The sequence below is a fragment of the Halyomorpha halys genome, unplaced genomic scaffold, assembly GCF_000696795.3.
Source record: "Halyomorpha halys isolate HHAL.00 unplaced genomic scaffold, Hhal_1.1 Scaffold362.1, whole genome shotgun sequence".
Taxonomy (NCBI): domain Eukaryota; kingdom Metazoa; phylum Arthropoda; class Insecta; order Hemiptera; family Pentatomidae; genus Halyomorpha; species Halyomorpha halys.
Window position 1 is genome coordinate 1,068,486 of NW_027105356.1, and position 19,129 is coordinate 1,087,614.

Consider the following 19,129-nt stretch of genomic DNA (forward strand, 5'->3'; position numbering starts at 1 on the left):
GTTACCAAAGATAAAAACTAAAAAAAAAAAATCTCTATTTTTGGAAGAGGAATATACAGTAACACATGGAATATACAGTAAGGGAGAGTATTTTCATCAATCAATGTAAAACTGAATTTTCTTTAATATCGTATAGGTCTTATCGTTACAGAAATAGCTTGACATGATTGTTTTAAAAACATACGTCTAAAATAACTTTAATGTTTTATTCAAAATTTTCCTCTTTTCTCGTCTTAAAATTAGCGTTAACTTTAACCTACCCCTCCAATCTACTCAAAAGTTGAGGACGTAACAAGTGCGATAAGTAAAAGTTTTGTGATGCACGCACCGCTCAAGATTTTTTGCTCTTATTATTTTATTTTTTACTAATGGATTATATAATATATAATGATAATATATTAATTACTAATTGGTGGTAATTATTGATTATTTTGTTTGCAGCCTGAGTATTAAAGTAGGTCCTTAACACTTCCTAATAATTCAAAGAAATTTTTTTCCTATTCAGCCGAATTCGAATATATAAAAAATGTGAGCTATAACGGCACTTATGTTCAAAGTACATTAAAATGAACACAGTGAAAATTATTATCCATTTTATTTAAATATCTCAAACTTTAGAGATCAAAAACCAGTTATTTAAAATAAAATAAATTAAAATTCAATCATAATCACTTTACTGGATTTGCTTACTTGTTAACTCAAAGTTTCTCAAGATAAATTTTGACATCAATATTATTATTCCAAATACAGAAGAAATACAATTAAGAATATATTATTTAAAAATAGCTAAGAAAAAATAATTTAATTGCTTAATGCATGTTTAAACTTTTAGTTAGAAATCAGAATGAAACGATAAGAAGTGGGGTTTTATTAAATCACATGTGGATGGTAAAATATTAAGTTAAAGCCGTTATTTTCCTTCTGAAATCAAAAAATACTATGACGATTTTTGTCTTTCTTTTTTCTTTTTTAATTTCAATTTTAATTAATATCAGTATGACTTTTGATGGATCATGGTTATGGAAAATTCTATTCTTTGATTAACCCAGATTAAATTTAAAACACCTATAAACATTTTCCCCCGATCTAATAGGATTTGTGACGGATCTAGTAATCAATGAAGCATGCCCGACCAGTACCACATTCTCACAGTTAGTAGGCTGTACGTTACTGATCGTAGAACTAGATAAGGCATTGCACCCTTCTCCAGCTATGAAATTCCATTGCTTCCATGGGCAGGTACAAGTAAATCAGCCATTGGTAACCCTAGCCTCCAATTGATCGTCTGGTGGGAAGTCATTTCTAGTTGCTGTCCAAAAAAATCCTGAAAGGAAATATTTACCAGTCCATCAGACTGTTCTTCAAATGAATTCAAACATCAAACTCATAGATTTACTAAGCCGTATAATTGACAACTACTGCTCGGTTCGGAACAGTGTGGGTTCTATTCTCACCTGGGGAGGCTTATATGTATATTTGCCGTCCCAAGAAATATTACATCTTGGCTAGAGCAGTAACTCTGCTAAGCCCGAGGCGATAACTTCCAATAGCCGTCAGAGATTGTCACAAAAAAAATAATGTTGAAGTCGAAAAGTTTTGGTAGTGTCCAATTTAATATGCTTGTTCGTTTCACCGACCGTTGTATAAATAATTAATTGTATAATTTATTAATCTTTGACCGTTCCCTGAAAAAATACACAAATATAATAATCAACCATCATTTACACAATTATATTTTAACAAGTAATCATTGATTGAGCGTGAGCGTACTAATGAGAGTGATGTTTTCCTATAAAGTTAATTACAAGTTTAATCTGCCTCATTATTTACAACAGGGAAAATGTCAATGAGGAGGGAATGGAAACGAGGCAGATACACCGCACTCATCGCAAAGTAAATCAACCTGCTTCATCCCTTCTCGTCGAAAACTCCCTCTCCAAGTCGAAGGAAGTCTAACATAATTGCACATTTTATGAGAGTGCCCCGGAGCCATTTATTAGTGGACAAGGGGTCCCCCAAGGATCAGCACTAGGACTGTTACTGCATTAATTATTCCCGCTACTCTTGCCAGAGAGCTATATCTCATCCTTAGAGCTGCGTCTCCAGGAATATATCACCCGCCCTGACACCGATCAATGTTTCGATTCTCTCGGCGATTTGAATATTATCTCCGGGTTCGACCCGTCATGAAGGGTCAGTCCAATATCTTGGATGACGTTCCCCGTCGGAACATAACAAAGGAAAAAAAATTAAAAATAGAGACTAGTTAACACATTGCTAAAATTCCCAATATCAAACGTCATATCTCTAAACCGAGACAACTTATATTATTATCAACAAGCAGTAAATCCATTGCCGAACTGCAGGTCATTGATAGATACCAAACTTCTTTATCATTTAACACTCTTATACTCCTGAAATATTTTACTATTTAAAGCAAACTAAAAAAACTGTCAGTCTGAAGCCAATGTGGCTTATCTACACATTGCCTTTTCTTGAGTTTGGTTAAATTCTAGCAGGACCAAATCAAATATTTGATACCACTATTAAATTTTTTTTTATTTATTTATTTAATGTAATTTACAACTATACAAAAATAAATATAGTAAGTAAATATGTTGCATGTTTCATATACACTTCAAAATCTTGGGAAGGAACCACCCATTGGTGGTACTTCAAGCATTAATCTAAATTTGAAGGTCCCTTGGCCATCTTCTTTTCAGACGCCTTGGAGGATTATTTATATATAAAAAAAAATTATAACAAAAACATATATGCTATATTAAATATATGTATTATATCGCTGTGCTTTTTCAAGAATTATATAATTCCACTCGAATTTCATCGAAATTGGATTAGTGGTTTATATTATAGAGTATATTAAATTTGAATAAAGGCAGACAGAAACAGGACCGAATTTGTTTCTTGATTCATAAAACGTAAAAGTTAAGTTAAAATTTCCACTGCCAGTAAAGCAGAGCTGCCATTATTTTTGATAGTGATGGTATCAAAATAATCATTGAATATATACCATCATATGTATATACCATGAATGATTCCTATTGCGTCAGGACGCAAATAATAATTTTACTACAGAATATCTCATTCATCATTCAATATATTTTCAATATATCATTAAATACATAGAAGATTAAAAAAACGAAATAGACGTCGCTCAAGGTAAATAAAATGTTTCACCGAATTAAGACGTCATAAACAATGTAGATAGGTACTTAATATATTTAATTATGAAAAATCAATATGAATTTCGTTAAAAAGATCGGAAATGATCTCCCGAGATATGACTAAAAAATTATTTACTTATAACATTCAATCATAAAACATTTAATTTTTAGTCCTAACAATATACCTATTATATTTTGCTGTTACTGGGGTATTAAAAATTGTATACATTTTTAAAAATGGCCTAAAATTTACAGGTTAGTTCATTGCTAATAAAAAAGCGTTAGTTTTCCTTAATCTCATAATCTTGGTAGAGCGGTTTTGCTTTCAAAGATGTTCATGCCACACATTTTGATTTCTTGATTTAGACAGGTACACGGAATTATTTAATACATGCTACTAGAAAGTCCTTTGTTAACTAGAATATTCCTAAACTTGGCATTGAATCCTAAAGCATACAATACAAATAACTATTGAAACGATAAATAATAATAAAATAAGGACTCTTATGATCATGACCTACTAATGATAGTATCGTTTTGTGGTTAGTTTGTTTTTTGATGACCTCATATAGAGCCGTTTGCATTAATCTCCAGTAAAACTAAGATTTGTGTAATTTAGATCTGATAGTTTAGTAAAACTCCGGTAACTTAGCGATCTATTTTTGGTCTACAGTTTTGTTAACCGGATTACCAAGATTACCTGAAACTAGAAAACTGAGCTAGCAGCCAAGGCCCGCAATTCCTATCGCTAATGTTAGAAATTTTTTGTTGATAAATATTGTTTTATATCAGTTTTTTTTGTGTTCTATATCAAATGAAATAGCATGGAATATACTGCAAATTATTTCTAACTAAATTGTGGATTCTTTTACAAGAATTCCAAAACTTATCGTTGTTGGTTTTTAAGCCCATTTATAAAGACCAAGAAGTGTTATTTAAAACTATTGGACATAGTAACTAACTAAGTAAAATTTCCCAATTTTCCAAGTATATACCAATTGAAGAACTGTTGCAGATTTTATGAAAATCTGAGTTGGTAAGCTTGAAAAGTATGTTGAATTGGCATGAAAAGGCTAGATATTTAATAATTTTTATTTATGTTTCATATTAAGAGACATTTGGCAATAAAAACAAATATTAAACATATTATTTATTAAGAATTTATTTAGAGTAAATAACTAAGCCAACTTTTTATTGAGCCTATGTACAGCTTTATACATAGCCTGTGGTGTATATAGCGGAGCTTACATAGGAGTATATAAATAGTTGCCCCCTATCAGCCCTTAGTGAACGGTCGGGGGGTGCCGGCTGATTTGTAGCCTGCTTAGAGCTGACTATCCATGGGAAAGAATTATCGCCCGGGGTCGTAGATCATCTTGAGCTATGGCTGAGTAGAATTTGACTGCCCCCCCTTCAGGATCGCGTAGGAAATCCTCGGTTGAATTAGCCAAGTCGCTATAAATACTCAGCTAAGGAGGGTAAGTCATTAGGGGTGAGCCCCTCAGTCAGTGGGCTCGTGGAAGTCTTCGTCGGGGGCCCTTCTTATCGTTCTGATATATAGCCGATATAATGCAAATTGCTTCCTTGGGGGGGAGGGGTTCATGTCGAACACTACTTCAAGCTAATGCAATATTAACCGACATCCCCTGAAAATCATTAACAATTGCCTCATCTCCAAACTGTTTCTAGAACTATGACGGTAAATATGAAAATGTAATTAGATAATCACTTAAGATTGGAAAAGAAGATTCAGTTCTTCAACAAATATTTAAATACTCTTATTAAGTATTAAAACGATTCAATAATCAAATTAATTTTTCCTATACATCCATTTCATAGTTCATAAAATATTTGTATCAGCTTAACTATATTAATACGTTTAAGAAGTACATTTTTTACTTTAGTAAAAATGTAATTTTTAATAAAGCGTTCATCCATTGGAGACAAAAACACTTCAGTAAAAATGTTGTGCTGCATAACTTCATTGGGTTACCTCATACTTAACATTAGTACTTGAGTTCATCATATAACTTCGACTGACAAAGTAACTTTCGTCCACATGTTTTGAATAGATTAATGGACTGGTTATCGCCAATTCTCATTATTTTCGAGAGAATAAAATCTAAGACAAGCTTTGAACAAAACATTTTTATTTTTCTATATTTCTTTAAAAATAAACATTAAGGATGCTTGACGAATTTTACTTTGTTCTTTCCAAGAATAAAACAGTGTAATTAGATATGACCAAATTATATAAGATATAACCGATATCAGGAGAGATGGGGTCGTCTGGGTTTTTCCTTAGTCGAACCTTTCTAAATTTTTCCGTTTTTCTAGTTTAGTTTTTCATATTTTTTAAAAATATTTTATATTTATCAGTTGTTTATTATTTCTAATAATGAGAACTTGTTATTAATCTCAAACATGCAAAATTATAGGTACTTTAAAGGAAGGTTTTTTTAATATTCGGCATTTAAGCCCTTCTAGACTATTTCAACGAGGACAAAATATATTTGTATTAAAGAGAACCAATTTCCTCATTGATTCACGAAGTTTCATCAAAATAGTTTAAGTGGTTTCCGAGAAAATAAAAAAAAATATATGAAAAATCGACTCAACAAAGTGGCACTTGCGCTTCGTTGATTTTAACGAAAACATTGTGGACCCATCCCAGCTCTATATCCACCTTAAATATACAAGTCGACTATTTGTTTTTGAGCTAGGCTCTTCAAACACAGACCATTTTGCGAGACTAGGTTTTTAGAACTAGAGGGACCTCAACACATGTATTTCCGTCAAAAACTTGAATTCGAAACATTGCACGATTTCTTTAATTTCCCTTACTACATATTTCATATATAGGTAAGTGAAAGAAAAAAAAAAAACATAAATCACGATATGGAAAAAATTATGGATCGTTACTGTTTAGATAGGGCTTAAGAAAAATTGTCTAAAAAGTATTATTTTTTACTACACATAGGTAACAGAGCAATTCTTAATAAGTCTGGTGGTGAGAGCAAGCTAAATTAGATGTGTTATACACGTCCTCAGAGTTACCATGATCGGACAGGACTCCACTTTCCAACTCCTTCCAGAAAGTTTGGGCTTCCGAAGAAGGATGGACAAGAAGACAAAGTCCTCCGTTATCCAGCGCATCGGGATAAATCAGTTTTTCAATTACACTTGCGCTGGCGATAAGAGAAGACATATTTATGTTGGCTATGAGAAATAACTGGCGATATCTCGGGAAGGCTTTCTATGCTTCCAGGTGAAATATCATCTCCATTCGATTTCTTTCTTTGAGTTTATCTTCCTCCTCAGTCTGAAATATATATTAAAATTATTGCCTTTCCTATACACTTTGGATATTGCATCTGGAATTGACCCTGACACAGTATGTGAGGCCTTGTAAGTTTCGATAAGTCACTGCCGATCGAAGAAAGAAGTTTCAGGCATTTGTGGCGGTTTAAATGTGTGTATTTTCAAATTGAAAGTTAAACAGTAATAATAATTATTTGTTAATAATAAATGTTATCTTTCCTTGTTTAGTTGGTACCTATAGAGACCACCTAAAACATGTGTAAAAAATGTCGATTACGTTTAACGATTCACGATGTAAATTGTTCATATTGTTCTGTCCATAATAAAAGTTATGTTTTGTTATTGTGAATTTGTTTTACGTAAAAATACCACAATTGGTTCCCCGACTTGACTGTGCGTGTGATTTCTGAAATTAATTATGACGGGAGACAATAATTGTGAACGTTTGACTGTGAAGAACATTGATGAGGTTAGTATTTAACTTCCACTGTTTTCGAGAACGCTGTGGCGGCACCACCCGCAATCGATTATTTCATATTTTTAGTGTTTCGGTTGAAATGTGTTATTTTAAAATTGAAAGTTAAACAGTAATAATTTGTTAATAATAAATGTTATCTTTCGTTGTTTGATTGGTGCCTATATAGACCACCTAAAACATTTTTACACAAGTGTTTGTTACACATGATCAAGTTTCACGATTCACGATGTAAATCGTTCATTTTTTTCTGTCCATTATAAAAGTTATACTGTGTTATTGTGAGTTTGCTGTGTGTACATCCCCTCACATTCATTCTTATAGTCGTGATTTTCGTAGAAATTCATGCAAATCGATTATGACAATGAATATCTTAAGCAAATTGTTATCAATTTCAAGTTATTTAATAATTTGGGTAAGATTGCTATCCTCAGAAAATGATCAAATATTAATTTTAATATTGCGATCAATTTTTAAAAGTTAATTATATTTAAATTACATTCATAATTAAGAAGAACAAATAGACTACCATAGGTGATTTAGTCGTTATTTTTTACTTCTTAATAAAATGATGACCTATGTCTGCCAAGCTACGGGTGGAACTATAGGGTAGAAATGTGTAAAACTACTCATTCACAAAAAAAAAAAAAAAAAAAAAAAAAAAAAAAGAAAAGATAATATAATAAAAATATAAAATTAAATCAACCCTTGAACTCTTTTGACACGCTCGAATAATTTTTACTCGAATTCCAGGTAGTCCATAGATCAGAGAAAATGTGAAAGACAATTACCGGTAGGATTTTTTTTAACATGTTCTTTTGTCAGTGTGTATTTCTTCTTGTGATTCTCCTAAATTAAGAATTACAGTAAGTAAAAAAAGTAATACAAAATATATTTTCATAAATTAAGCAGTTATTGGGGGTAGTATAATGTCTTAACTTGCCCAGGATATATCCACTGATTTTTATTTTGTTTTTTAATCATTGAAATTTTGCAGTTAATAGGACCCTAAACAACAGAAAAATGAAGACCTTTCCACAAATGCACAAAATATTATGACAAGTTGCCTTACCAACATATGGAGGTCAAATATGAAGTGTAAAAAAAAAAAATAAATTAACTTGTGTGAACTGCTTGAATGACTGGTCTTCAATGTTTCGTGATATGGAGGCAAGGAGGTTAAGATGGGAGGGACATGTGGCTCGAACCTTTGCTGGATAGGTCTCTACAAAACAATGAATGCCAGTATAGCAAGAGACCACGTGGGAGGACAAAAACCATATGGATAGACAAAAGTAACAAAAACGTGAAAGAGCTACATGCAGCAAAATGGAAAGCAGTTGCCCAAGACATGCGAGCGTGGAGAAGGTTTGAAGTACAAGAGCCCAAGAGGAGAAAAAATGCAGTTATTTCACCCCAATATTTGATTACTTTAATGAAAACTAGGTATAATTACTAGTCAAAATTGATGAGTCTGCCAACTATGGGTGGGGGGAATAAAAAATGGCGACTGTTTCAAAACGTTAAAAATAATTAATTTTTTATTCGGAGCTCTATATCTTTACAACTACTAACAACAATAGAAAATGTAAGAGTGCATCATTTAAAGTAGAGTAAATTTGCTAAAATATACGCCCTAGTAGAGCTATTTACGTTCAATAGTTCTATAGATACAGCTTTTTATAAAGCAACATTTCATAAAAATGTTCTAAAAAACGCACTGAAAGATCAGTAGTTAGTGAATTTATTTTGAAATATCAATATCTCAAAAACCATCATCATCAGTTAGTTTAATGGGCTATAAAGTAGTTTATGACGTTTATTTTCGTAGGAGTCATAGGTTTCATGAAATTTGCTAAAATAAATTGATTTATAGTTGTTCGGACAAATTTATATTTGTTTGTGAATATCATAAAAATTACTAACCCAAGGAAGATGATTGTCATAAACTACTTTATAGTAAGACAAATTTCTTTTATTTTGAGTGTTGGCAGACATATGTGCGTCTTATGGGTCCAGAGATATATTTTTTAAAAAATCCAACATTTTATACGAACAACTAGAAATTAACATTTTGTGAGTTTATTTTGTCAAATATCATAAAAACTGCTACTCCTACAAAGATAAACGTTATAAACCATTTTATAGTAAATTTGACTAGCTTTAATTTGATTGCTAGCAGACATCTGTACGTCGTATAGTTTCTGAAATAAAGTTTTTCATAAATCACACTTATTGTTCGAACAACTCTTAAATCAATTTATTTTAGCAAATATCATGAAAACTACTATTCCTGCGAAGGTAGAAGTCAAAAAAATTGCTTTATAGTACATTAAACTAGCTTTAATTTGAGTGCTAATAGACACCTATACGTCTCATAGTTCCTGAGATATAGATTTCTCAAAAATAAATTAACTAACTACTGATATTTCATTACATTCTTATGAAATGTTGCTTTTTAAAAAGCTATATCTCGAGAACTATTGGATGTAAATAGCTCTATCAGGGCAAATATTTCAGCAAATTTACTCTTCTTTAAATAATGTTCTTTTAGATTTTCTGGTGATGTTGGTAGTTTTTAAGATATTCAGCTCCGAATGAAAAATTAATGATTTTTTAAGGTTTGGAAACAGCCGCCATTTTTTATTCCCCCTACCTATAATTGGCAGCCTCATCATTTTTTACTACTAATTAGAGCTAGTTTTCATTAAAGTAATCAAAAATTGGGATGAGATAACTGCCTTTTTTTCTTCACGGCTCTTGTACTAGTTGGTGGACAAAAATAAACTATCTTTAGTAATAAAAAAAGATTTAAACTAACAAAATTATAAAGGCACACAGGCAGGGGCTACTTCAGAAACCCAAATGAATTTTTTTTAAAATTATTTCAGAGAATCGATTTCCTGGTAAGTTAAATGATAATCTGAGATGACCAAAACTAGATTGGATTGGAAAAGAAATTTTTGGGATGAAGATATGACTAAAAAATAATGTTTTTCGTTTTCTTAGAGTTGTAATTTTTCTGAATGGGGGAAGAGCTTGGTCGATAACCCTTCAATTGGATGTCTTGAAACAAGATTGAATTTTGATGAAATTTAAAATTCTCTACCAAATGTTCTTTTGTTTCGCATTTTTTTTTCATTGAGTTATTTTGTGTAACAACACAATTCAAAAATATTTACTAACAATAATTTGGTGTACAAACTATATGAAACATTAAATAAGAATTGTAGAATTTTTCGAAACTCCTCTAATAAAACATTTACATCCTGTGGCTTATCATATTCTTTCCTCGGGCCATTCAATTATATTTTAAGCGCATCTTATAAAATTTATTTCAATTTCTACTTATGTAAACAAAGAAGAAAGATTTCGAAATTTTTGTTAATGAACCTTAAATATAATATATCCTTAATGATATAATCTTTGACTGATAAATTTATCTCTGACAATCAACATTATATTGATAAATTTATGATAAAAAAAAAATCAATTTCAAACTGAAATAAGCAACGTTTCAGCCGGTAGAAACAGCGGCTGTTACAAAAGCGATCTCTATCAGAGAGACGACACGACTATAATGCAGTGGTTGACAAATTGTTTGGAGGATGGACTCAAGTAGGGTAATATACATCTAAATAGATCTAGATTGCTGGGACCATTAGTCAAAAATCTACCCTCTACTTCACTTGTAGAGGCCGACCCTCCTACCTCACCACAGCCTGAGCCTCATTGCACTAGCTATTGTTGCCAGGGTGTACTCCCCATGTTCGGCTAACGATAACCCAGGTAGCTCAACGTTCCTTTTCAGGACAATCATCCAGCAAAAGTTCATAAGCAATGGCATGAACTGTGGGAAACCTTTATGATACTCTAACAAATGTTAGAATTAAAGGTTTCTTTTTTTAAATAAATATAAAACTTTAATTGAAAAATAGTTCTAACAGTAATGCTCAAGGGAATAGGTATTAAGACCGCGTTTAGCCTTCCATATAGCTGCTATTTTGTGTTATATATAACGCAAGTCCTCCAATTTCCGGTTATAACACTCCAAAACCCTTGATAGAAACACAAAATTAGCTATACATAACATTTGACTGAAATTCAAATATTTTTTTTTTTTGGAAGATTAAGAATTAATGGGTTAGGGTGGTTAAGGAGTTTGGAATGAAAAGACGCATATCTGTTTTGGGTCAAATCTGCAACGAATGGGATGTTAAGGTCTTTGTGAAGGAGTTTATTTGTGACGTAATAAGGAGCATCAAGGATTTTACGTAGGATTTTGGATTGTAACGATTGGATGCGGGGAGAATTTGATGGTTTGGTGGAGCCCCAGAGCTCATTTCCATATGATCAAGTGTTGTAGCAATCGGAATCTACGAGCAGTTTCTTGTCGTTCCAGTCTTGTGTGTGGATTCCAAGTAAGTCTCTTGTCAAGATCGAGTCCTAAGTATCGAATCTGTTCAACAGGCATTAGTGGTGTACTTAGAAAGGATACTGTAGGACAGGAGGGCAGAGGTTTACGACGGAGAGTAAAGGTGATCTGGTGGGATTTGTCAGGATTTATTTTGATTCTCCAGTTTTTACACCATTCTTCAATAGATGTTATGTGTGCCTGTAGTGTTTGTGATGCATTAGTTGGATCGTTATTTAAAGAAAGTATGCATGTGTCATCAGCGTATGTTGTTAGCACTGTGTTAGGGTGGGTTGGGATGTCAGCTGAGTAAACCGTATAAAGAATGGGACCTAAGGAAATTCAAATAAAAATCAAACAATTCGAACAACTTTATGATCCAAATTTTCGATAAAAAATAATATAAAAGATCCAGAATATTCACAAAGAGTGTTATGTCAAATATATTTACAAATAAGGTCTTAGCTGAAACAACTATGAAGCAAAATTTGGACGCAGAATATACTAATAGAATTCTAATCTGAATAGCTACAACATAACAACGAAAAAATTCACACTTAATATTGATATGCGTGCCGGAATCTACAAAATCCAATATGAATTGTTCAAAATATATCAATTGATGAGTAATAAGCTTCCTCAAGCATGACATGCCACATCAAACAATGGAAAAGCGGCCGACTTATCGGGTCTAGGTTTTTGGGCACAAATTACAGGGTGCTTGTGCAACATCTAAACATTTATTTTTAGTTAGTTTTCATTTTAGAAATACCAACAGAAGAATATTTGAGCTATCCGTGTTTTAATTAATTAACGAATTTCTCCAACCTTTGGATTCAATAATTATATAATATCTTGTTTAAGGTTTCATACGTATAATAAGGTACGAATCGATAATTATTATTCAGAGAAATTCCAGGTCCGGTCGAGTTTAAAACAAGGTGATTCTTTATCATCTATCTTATTTAATCTAGCACTAAAATACGTCATTAAAAGTGTGATAAATACCGAAAAGGGTTTAACTTTGGGTGGTAAAATACCGCTGCTTGGGTACGCAGATGATTTGGTATTATTGGGTGATGACAAAGAATCAATAGAACCAAATACAACCACGCTAATAAACTCCAGCAAGGAACTTGGCCTTGAAATAAATACGGATAAAACAAAATACATGTTTAGCAGTAGAAATGCAAACAATTTCGGTGATATAGATATAGGAGGAAATACTTTCGAACAGGCAGGTTAAGTGTTTAGGTTCTACAGTAACTAGAAAAAACAAAACTGATGAGGAAAAAAAAGCTAGATTTAAGGCGAGAAATGCTTGTTATTTTTCAATTTCGAAACTAGTTCGCGCCTTCTATGGAGAAACTTAAAAATTAGAATTTACAAAACAATTATCCTTCCCACTGTTCTTTATGGATGTGAGGCGTGGCCTCTTACACTAAGGGATTAACAGCGTGTTAAAGTTTTCGAAAATAAAATATTACGCAAAATATTCGGACCAAAAAAGGATGAATTAACGGAAGAATTTAGAAGATTACACAACGCTGAATTAAGGGACCTACACCCGCAAAATATAATTCAAGCTATAGCATTGGGCATGTAAGGTTGTAGGGCTTAGTAACGAGCGGATCCCTAAAATGTTAATAAACACTGAACCAACGGGTAAACGTTCAAAAGGTATACCGAAACGTAGATGGGAGGATTGCGTTAAAACTGATTTAGTGGAATTGGGTTTGGGGGGCATCACTGGAAGGATGTATGCACAGAGCGTTTGGTGGTATCGGTAAAAATTGTTTCAAATCTCGTAAATTAACTTCAGCAGTTTATTTTTTATTTAACATAGTACAAATATATATTTATTTTGGCATTATATGTCTAAATAGTTAAATGAAAAATCTTCTAACATTAATTCTGGAATGAAGGTTTAATTTATAGGTTAGTAATAATATTTTTATGAATATTTGTAATCTACAACCTACTTTCCCGATATTTACGTTTCCTTTAATTTCATTCTTTGTTTTGTTGTTTTTATTACAGAAATTGAAAAAAGTATGTAATAGTTGAAATTTTTTTTTTTAAAACAAGCCTATTGTTGGTTCCTTTGCTTACCAAGGATTTGGAGAAGTCTTGGATTTGCAGCTTGGCAAACGTATGGAACCTGCATTATATTTATCTTCTGCCTCTTTGATTCAAGAGGTATGGTCTCCGACCTCCCCTGGGATAGCCGGCTGCCTTACTTTCCGATTTCTCAGATCAGTCCCTGAGGAGATACAAGAGCGGACACACGATCAGGGCACGTCGTGGAGGTGTCGGCAGAGGCGCTAGTTAAAATATTATGAAGTGGGAGTGTCTTTTCACACCGAGAGGCACTTTATTAGTCCGGCGGTATCTGACCACACGAGCGGAACCTCACGACTCCGCGGTTCTTCAATAACTCAGCGCCAGCTAATGAGGTACCCAGATCTCTACGCCCCGTTCTGCGGCTCCGAAAATAGGGAAATGGGAAAAAGGTCAGTATAGTATTGTTCTTGGACTGAATAATTTTCGAGGAATCGATATAGATTCTGTTGACTTATCGAATAAGTCAATCCACAACGAATAAGGCACAGCTCAAAAATATATCATTTTACATAGAAGTGTTATGGAAATCAATGAAATCCGTTTTACAATATAAACATTCAGCAATGAACAGAACTAAATAAAATAAAATGATATTTTGTTTTTTATGACACAATCTTTTCATTTGGGACCAGGCTCATCGATTGGTGAGGAAAGATCTATGTTATTGTATCGACAACAATATTTTTATACCTGTACAACAATGCTTTACATTTGTTCCGTTTTCCCATTATGCGCGTACAGGCGAAAGTTGATTTTTTTTTTTTAGGGGAGGGGAGGGTTATTTACGACTTAAGGACGCTTTTAATCGGGAAAGTCTCCAATATAAATCGATTTAAGATCAGATCTTCGGTTAGAAGCTCTCATTAAAAATACCTTTTACTATAGAAAATCCTAGAGTTAAGTGCACGTCAAGCTAAGTTTAATAACGACATTCTAAAGACTTAAAAAAATTATTACCATACAGAATATGCGATATCCTGTATTTAAGTGGATATATTTCTTAATCGCATCTAAAACATACTATCAATAACTTATAGGACTAATTTTGTGTTTTGATTAACTATATAGATTTTTTGTCGACAAATAAATCATATCAACGTTAATTTACCTTAAATCTTTTGCTTTTTGGTAATAAAAGAGCATAAAACCAAAAATTACTTTGCAGGTTCAAATACCGAAGGTAGGAAATTGAGAAAATTAAAAATGTTGGTATCAAAAAGTTACTTAACGTTATTTTAAATAAAAAATATTGGCTCTTCTCCGGAAAGCCCTGAAACTTCATGTTTAGAGGACTAAGTTCTCTTCACGATTAGATGAGTTAATTATAGTTTTTATATTCTTATCTAGGGTCAGCAATGTTATACACAATAGTAGGTGACGGTCTGGTCAGTGATAAAAACCTAAATGATATTTTTCATAGAATAGATCATTTAGTATGGTGATAGCTAAACATCATCACGGTCCACTTAAAATAAATCAAATTTTTTACGGCACAATGATAATAAAATAAATTACAAGTATTTTACTGGGAACCCTCGTTTAACAGTAAAACTTTAAAATGTTATATAAAATTATGTTGTATAAAATTTTATGTAAAAACTTATTCAATTCAAAAGATTCAATAAATAAGTTAAATAAATGTAGAGTCAATTAATAGGAAATAAATCAACAGAGTCCACTTCCTAAATAATGTATTTAAACCGAATCGATAGAATTTTAGAACACACTACCTTAAACAAGAGTTAATTATTGAATCTAAAGGTTGGGTAAATTCTTTAACTAATTAAAACACGGAGAGAACAAATAATCATCTTTTGGCAGTTCTAAAACAGTACAAACTGAAAACAAACGAGGATGGAGCACAAGCGTCCTTTGATTTCTGACCAAAAACCGACACTCGGCGTGGCGACCGCAAATTCGCTTAAGCATGCGTGCCATTAATTGTTTGGTGACTTTGACTAAATCGGTTGTGTAGTAACTTGCATAATGCCTTACACTATATAATACTGCCTAAAACTATTTCTCGGATTCTTTCATATACTAGATTTTTGCTATAAAAAAAAAAGCTGTGCAATGAATTTGACCAATTGGATAACATGAAACTATTCATTGCAGGTGACAATCTCTGGAACAAAACGAAAGAATTGATTTTTACTTCCTTTATGCATTAATCTCATTAATTATAATCCTCACATTCTAAAATTTCATGTGATTCAAAGGATTTGTGAAGTATCGTTCAGACGTTTTTCTACTTTTGATATACCTGCATTTTCAAATTTCAAATCAATTGTTAACCACTAGTAGTGATCATTTGCAGACAGAGCACGAGACTTATGTACGGAAGACTTGAGCACTGAGGATTGGGGTACCCTTACAGAAGGCTTGCTTGGCTTGGAGAGTATTATGGATAATGTAGAGCACTATATAACGACTAACCACGACTACTTAGTGAACTGCTAATGGCGCAATGTCTTCACAGCCTAACTGCATTCCACCAACAGCGACAATTCTCCCAGATAAATGTCCTTCCTGCGGCCGTCAGGGTGGCCGGCAAGAGATCGCTCCTCGAGAGCCGCAAGATGACAAACTAAGTCGCTCAGGAGTTCATTATCAGATTATTATGAATACATTTTCTTTGTATTTAGGAATTATCCCATTCTTCCCAAAAATAATAATTTTGTCAGTAATGAATGTAGTTTTATAAATAGGCGGGTAATATAAAAGTATGATTGATTTTCTTAATCTTCTTGAATGATGACTGTCCATTATAAAAAATGTATACAAAAAATAAAGTACCACATAGACCACCTAAAGCATTGAAAAAACTCAATATCTCCAAAAAAACATTTCTCTAACACTAACTGAATTAACAGACACATGTTCTTCCTTCTGGCTTAGAGTTCAGCAAAAGCTAAAAAATTTAAAACAAGTAGATATGAAAAAAATTTGTCAGTTGCCCTCCAACTTCACTGGTATTTTTCTGACTAAGAAAACATAATAAATAATTTAAGAAATAAAATATTACCGAAAGTCGTAAAAATATTATTCAGGAAATGATAATTCGTTTTGTATTGAAGAAAGAAACAAATAACAATTTTATACATAATAAAAAAAATTTGTACAGCTACAACCTGAAGGGTCAGGTATGTAGTAGTTTGTATGGACGTATTGTTGCTGGACCAACAGTTGTGAAAGGAGGTGATATCCCAATCAAAATCTAACTCGACCGCCTGTTTTTCCCCTAATTAAAGGAACCGACTTCATTAAGCTGGGTGGACACCGGAGGGCTTCCAAACTCACATGTGTTGACTCACGGCTACAGAAACAGAAAAGATAAAAACTATATATTCCAGCATTTTCTCCTATGTAGCAAACCCTAATGAAGAGGCGTATATTTTAAATAATTTGTGTTTACACCATGCAATATATATATATTCTGAAACTCAGGGTTTGTACTTCGCCCTGCTGATACAAGATCCAAGCCTGAAGGTCCCCTATTGTTGTCCACAGGCCAGGCCAAAAACCTCTGAAAAATGACCAACATCTGCCACCCCTGGAACGCTCTCCTTCCCGGAGCGAAGTAATTAAGATGATTGTATCTACCTTTGCTGACTTGAGATTTAACCTAAATCAGTAGAGGGCTTGTATATAGCGGCGGTTGTTATCAAACCTTTAGGTTCGCTAAGCCATTATTTACCTATTCCTTCAAGATCAGGTTGGAACATATGAAATGTCAAAAAGACTCTAAAAAGAAAACAAACCTTATACCATTAAAAAATAAAGTGGGACAAATACTAAAACAACTATCCACTTATTAATCTCTCGTAATCTACGTCTAATTTTTTCTCTGACAATATCTTGAAATAAAACTTTTTTTTTTTCTTCTTTATACACTAAGTCATCCAAACAACAAATAAGTCCAAACTCTTCTGCCTATTATCAATTTGTTACAATAAATTTGTAGACAAATGACATTTTGATTGAAAATTTTTTATATATATTCCAAACTGAATATAAGTCCTATTTTATTACTCCTTATTTTTTTTTAAATTTTAATTACTACTGTTTTTCAATTTTTTTTAAATATAAAATAGCGATTTTTTTAACGCTCATCTATATATAGATCTAAATTTCAGTGCACTTTAAGTGTTCTGATGACGTAATGAATAAAGACTTTAAAAAATACATTCCTGAAAAGTAAAAGTATAAAATTAAAATACAAAAATAACCTTCTATAACTTAAGTTGTCGGATCACAACTGATTATTTATATTTAAACTATCTTGAATACATTTCAGTTATTTGAACCACTACCTCTAGGTTCATCTAAATCCACCAACCTTTTTGCCGAAGGAAATGACATAATAATTATAATAATAAATTAATTAATAATAAATATATTTACTAATAAATTGAAATAAATAAATAAGAATAAATTGATATCTAACTTCAAACCTATATATATTACTGAATTTGCAGTTGTTTTAGTATTTGGTTCCAGTTAATTTTCTAATTACCCCATTTTTATAACCAGCTCACCCCTTTTTAACTCATTTATTTGTTTTTATCTGTACTAACTTATTTATTTATTTTAACCTATTAATCAGATCCTTACTACCTTACTTGTTTTGAACTTTCGTACTACTATACCTACTTTATTTCTACATATTCATTTATTCATAAATTCTTCTTATTAATTTTTTTTATGTGTGAGTACTGGAAAGTTCAACATTTGGTGAGTCAAAAAATTTAAAAACATAAATTATTAAACTTAATAAAGCTTGCATATTATATTGATTGTTTCTAATGGATCACTGGAAAACAGAAATGTGTGAGTGAAATAAAGAAGATAAAATAAATATGTTATAAAAAAAAATAAAAAGAAGTAACAAAGGAACAAAAAAATAAATAAATAAAAATATAGCAAATTTTTTTTACATGTAGAGGACACTGTATTGTGATATTTTGTTATAATGAAAAAAATATATCTAAAAGAAAAAGATCATATCTTTGTTAATTAATTTATTTTATTATTTATTATATTGTATTCAATAAGACTAATTAGTATACTGTGTATTATAGCAGCTCAAGGTATTTAGAAAGCAATACTTATTAAAAAATAAATTTATCTCTTGATCCCATTTAATTGTCTAATTGCTACATTTTTATTACTATCTTCACACCTTAAAAAATAAATTAAAAAAACAAAACAAATAAAAAGCAAAATTGTTGGACAAATGATAATAACCATCATTTTTGACCTTCCGACCTCAGTATTATTTATAAATTAGAATAGCTTCCCAAACTTAGGTATACCTTAGGAAAGCTGATGAAATGAAGCAACTTTCATTAAATCATCAAAACCGTGTTTTAAAAAGTATTTATTCGTTTTTAATTTTTTACTTTAGCTGCTACAATCGCCTAACAAAGCAATCTTTTCCAACAAACTGGTTGTATGGTAATTTTATGCAAAAGTCACCGTTATATCCGAAAATAGGGACAAGAATTGAGAAACCTGTAGTTGCAAAGGAGAAATTTGGATATATATCTCCATATATCATTGAGGTTTGAGATTTGATATACGAACATGAGATTAGTATATATATATATA

General features: G+C 31.8%; 1 long non-coding RNA gene across 1 annotated transcript; it reads left to right on the forward strand.

The window, feature by feature from the left end:
* Positions 1–6,824: 6,824 nt before the first annotated feature.
* On the forward strand, positions 6,825–8,437 carry LOC106681734 (uncharacterized). Its single transcript, XR_001343299.2, has 3 exons — positions 6,825–6,975; positions 7,735–7,847; positions 7,979–8,437. It is a non-coding gene; the product is annotated as an uncharacterized lncRNA (long non-coding RNA).
* Positions 8,438–19,129: the final 10,692 nt, after the last annotated feature.